The following is a 5,287-nucleotide window of genomic DNA, read 5'->3' as shown; positions in this document are numbered from 1 at the left end:
GGGCGCGAGCTAGCCCTTAGTGCCATGACGGTCGAGATGTGGAAACAAAGTAAGACCCAACATGTGAGAATGGAATGCCGGCATCATAAGAACTTATCGATCGGGCGAGTGTCTAAGCTGAGAACCTTGACACAAGGAAGCAATCGTATAGTCGCTACGAGCGAGACTCGAGATGAGTAGTTCTTGTTGGCAAACCTCAAGGAGGCAACGAATGGGTCGAAATCTTGAAAAGAGCATAGAGAAAGGATGGCTGGCCTTGATTCAGAGGAATCTTGGCGCCGCATGGGCAAATTCCGCTGCGTAAAAAAATGAGCCCGTGACACCAGTGGAGCATAAAGCATAATTGTGGGTCAAACTCTTCATCATCACTCATCGTCATGTTGTTATTTATTTATTTATTTGTTTCCAATTATGGTGCTTATTGGCCACTGAAGTAATATTTCTACTGTTCATGGTTTGGTTTAACGTATTTGCTAATTTTTGCTAAAATCAAGTATGTGTCGCATCTTTTTCTTTTGTTCTTTATTTATATTTATATTTTTTCTCATTTACTTCTTTTACAGTTTTACTAAACGATATTGTAGAGATTCGACATTGGGGGTAAGAATAAACTCTCAATCACTTAAAGTTAAAAACCCTACACTTTTTTTTGGCCAAGAACCTGACACTACTTTGTATCAATAATCTTTGGTATAAATTCAATTTAGACACATAACTATATAAGTTATTTCAACGGGGTCCATGAACTTTCAAATATTTCAAATATACACCCAATCTATTATCTAAATTGAAAAATGAATTTATGTCCATTGATTTGTTCAGAGATCAGTTAAATGACAGCTTGGTTTTTGCTGACCGGGATTACTTGGCGATGTGGCGCTATCTCAGCAAACATTTCCTGCCAAATGAGCGACACAGGCCCACAATTTAATAATAATAATAGAGAGAGAGAGAGTTTGTGGGCCCGTGTCAGGGGTTAGGTGGACCCGCAAATGAACGACACGGGTCCACAAACTCATTAACTATTTCTCGCTCGTTGAACACAAGTAAAGGATTTATATTCGAATTTGGGAGAAAACGTGATGTTTTTGGGAGACTAAATGGTCAAGAGAGCGTTCGACGAGCGGGAAAGAGGTGATGAGTGTGTGGGCCCGTGTCAAGTGGATAAGTGTTGCTCATTTGGCGGGAAATGTATGCTGAGTTGGTGCCATGTCGCCAATTAATCTTCATTAGCAAAAGCCAAGCTGACATTTAACTGATCTCTCAATAAATTGATGGACGAAATTTCATTTTTCAATTTACGTAATAAATCAGGTGTATATTTGAAATATTTGAAAATTCATGAACCCTGTTGAAATAGCATATATAATTATTTGTCTAAATTGAATTTGTGTCATAATCTTTATATGAATTCTTTACAAGAATATTGGTGGGTTTATTAGCACTAGAACCCATGGTACGATACACGACTCTTTGGTCAGTTTGGTAAGCAAAATTAGCAACCCATGATCTAATAATATGACCGTTTGGTGGTACCTGTTTTACTGAACTCCGGAATGTAGTAATGTACATTGCACCATTCAACTACCAATTTCACCAATTTCAGAAGCAAAGACCATTTTTTAACCCAAAAAAGTGTTTTTTAATAGAAATTGGCCAAAACCCTGTACTTTTGAGTTTTGATTAAAAAAGTAGAAAAAAGGATAAAAGCAATGGGCATTCACGGTTCACCTCCATTGATTTGGCTTTTTGCTCGCTCTTACTTTTCCACCAAGTCCTAAAGAAAAGAACTAAGAACAGAAACCCTTGTACAGTGTTTTTCAGTTCAGCTTGTCCTTGTTCCAACATTTTCTTTTCCCATCTAGATTTTGAGTATGCATTACTAAGATTAGAGTAACAAATCATGCACTGTTCTAAGCTTCTAATCAGGTTTGTGAATATCTTCAATTGTTAACCACACTAGCAATAGGGGCTTAACTAGGAAGGATTTATTCACTACTGGTGAAAAGAGGATATGGATAACATACTCTCGAACATTCAAATTTCAAAAGGAGATGCCCATCTATAAAAGTAATGCAAATCATGAAAGGAAAAGCTAAAACATCTGAATGTTCTGGAGGCCCATTCCCCTTTGGGCTATACAACTATATAGAATTGCATATGTGCATGTCACGGAAACGGAAGAACTGAAGTCCCCTTCCATACTCTCCTCAACAAGATGGTCATCACCATCACCAGCCTGTTCTTTAAAATCGGGTTTTTTAAGTAATAGTTAAAAAGTCAAACATAATAATATAATTCACAAATATTACATTACATGCAACTAGAATAAAAAAAAATACCCAACCACCTCACAAATATTAAATGAGAATGTAGAATTGAGATATTTAACTAACAAAAAAACTCCTAACAAATAAGTAAAAAACCTCCAATTTAATGTGTTCATGTATATATTGTTTTAATTGACAAAAAAAAAGAGTATATGTTGTTTTAGAGATCTCATTGTTTTAAACCCAATCTTTGTAGTAGAAGCCCAAACCCACTAATCATAAAACTATAATAAGGCCAACACCCATTAATCAATTCATCAAAACCTTAAAATAAGTGCAAACTCAACAGTCTAACACCCATATTCATTTTTGCAAGTGTTTTTGCCGATTCAAACAAACAGAGAAGTTCCTATGATAAGACACCAGACGAGACGAGAGAGAGAGAGAGAGAGAGAGAGAGAGAGAGAGAGAGAGAGAGAGAGAGAGAGAGAGAGAGGACTCACAGTAAAAAAAGCTCACAGTTATTGATGGAAGGTTTCTACACAAGGTTTGGGTGCCGAAACTTTCAAAAATTGGTGTAATTTATATAGAGTTTTAGTTTGGGATTGAATGGTAGATGGGTATGGAACATTAAGGTTTCTTTGGCTTAATTATCATTTTTAGAGCATCTCAAGTTGTTTCTTACGGCATCCTTAGTTGTTTCTTGAGAATTTCAGTTCGTAGCTCGACGTATTTTAAATGTTTATACCATTGATGCATTTCATATTGTACCTAGTGACATCTTAAGTTATGTTTTGACGCTTCCCAAGTCATTACCTAGAATTTCTTAAGCCGTGCCTTAGGGCATCCAAAGTCGTTTCTTGAGAATTTAAGTTTGTAGCTTGAGACATTTTAAATGTTTACACCTTTAATGCATTTCAAATTACAACTAGTGACATTTCAGGTCATGTTTTGAAGCTTCCAAAGTCATTCCCTAGAGTTTCACAAGTCGTTCCTTGAGAATTTTAGCTTGTAGCTCCAGACATTTTAAATGTTTACACCCTTGATGCATTTCAAATTGTACATAGTGACATCCCAAGTCATGTTTTGACAATTACAAAGTCATACATTAGAGTTTCTCAAGTCTTTCATCAGGGTATCTCAAGTCATTCCTTGAGAATTTCAGTTTGTAGGTTAAGACATTTTAAATATTTATACAATTGATGCATTTTAAATTGTACCTAGTGTCATCCCAAGTATGTTTTGACGCTTCCAAAGTCATATCCTAGAGTTTCTCAAGTTGTGCCTTACAAAATCTTAAGTCGTTCCTTAAAGCATTCAAAGTAGTTTCTGGAGAATTTCAATTCGTAGCTCGAGTTATTTTAAATGTTTATACCCTTGATTCATTCATATTATACCTAGTGACATTTCAAGTCATGTTTTGACGCTACATAAGTCATACACAAAATTTTCTCAAGTCGTGTCTTCGGGCGTCAGTCATTCCTTATGGCATTCTAATTCGTTCCTTGAGAATTTAAGTTTGTAGCTCGAGTAATTTTAAATGTTTATACCTTTAATGCATTTCAAATTATAACTAGTAACATCTCAGGTCATATTTTGACACTTCCAAAGTCATTTTCTAGAGTTTCACAAGTTGTTCTTTAGAGCATTCCAAGTCGTTCCTTGAGAATTTCAGTTCGTAGTTCCAAGCATTTTAAATGTTTACATTCTTGATGCATTTCAAATTGTACATAGTGACATCCCAAGTCATGTTTTGACGCTTCCAAAGTCATACCCTAGAGTTTTTCAAGGCATCTCAAGTCGTTCCTCAGAGTATCTCAAGTCGTTCTTTGAGAATCTCAGTGTGTAGCTCGAGACATTGTAAATGTTTTTAGCATTGATGCATTTCAAATTGTACTTAGTGACATCTCAAGTCATATTTTGATGATTCCAAAGTCATATCCTAAAGTTTCTCAAGTCGTTCCTCAGGGCATCCCAAGTAATTTATGAAGAATTTCAATTCGTAACTCGAGACATTTTAAATGTTTATACTTTTAATGCATTTCATATTGTACCTACTGACATCTCAAGTTATGTTTTGACGCTTCATAAGTCATATCCAAAAGTTTCTCAAGTTGTCAATTATGACATCTCAAGTCGTTTCTTAGAGCATCCCAAGTCGTTCCTTGAGAATTTTAGTTCGTAGCCCGAGACATTTTAATTATTTATACCCTTGATGTATTTTAAATTGTACCTAGTGACATCCCAAGTCATGTCATTATGCTTCCAAAGTCATACCTTAGATTTTCTCAAGTCGTTCTTCAGAGCATCTCAAGCCATTCCTTAAAAATTTCATTTCATAGCTGAAGACATTTTAAATGTTTATATCCTTGATGCATTTCAAATTGTAACTAGTGACATCTCAAGTCATGTCTTGATACTTCCAAAGTTATATTCTAGAGTTTCTCAAGTTAGCTCTTAAAGCATCTCAAATCGTTCCTTAGGGCATCTTAAGTCATTTCTTGGGGCATCTTAAGTCGTTTCTTGAGAATTTTAGTTCGTAGATCGAGGCATTTTAAACGTTTATACCCTTGATGCATTTCATACTGTACCTATTGACATCTCAAGTTATGTTTTGACGCTTCCCAAGTCATCCCTTAGGGCATATCAAGAGTTAAATATAATAATATAGTAAAGGGTACTATAATTCACAAATATTATATCATATGCAATTACTATAAAAAAAATACCCAACCACCTCACAAATATTAAATGAGAATGTAAAATTGAGATATTTAACTAGCAAAAAAACTCCTAAAAAAATAGTCTAAAGCCCCCAATTTTTTGTGTTCATGAATATATTGTTTTAATTGACAAAAAATAAAGAGTATATGCTGTTTTAGAGATCTCATTGTTTTAAACCCAATCTTTGTAGTAGAAGCCCAAACCCCTAATTATAAAACTATAATAAGGGCCAACACCCATTAATCAATTAATTAAAACGTTAAAGAAGTACAAACTCAACAGTCAGCACCCAT

This window comes from Dryas octopetala, chromosome 8, assembly GCF_963921425.1.
Source record: "Dryas octopetala chromosome 8, drDryOcto1.1, whole genome shotgun sequence".
Classification (NCBI taxonomy): domain Eukaryota; kingdom Viridiplantae; phylum Streptophyta; class Magnoliopsida; order Rosales; family Rosaceae; genus Dryas; species Dryas octopetala.
The sequence above is the reverse complement of the archived record's forward strand: the minus strand, read 5'-3'. Positions refer to the sequence as shown.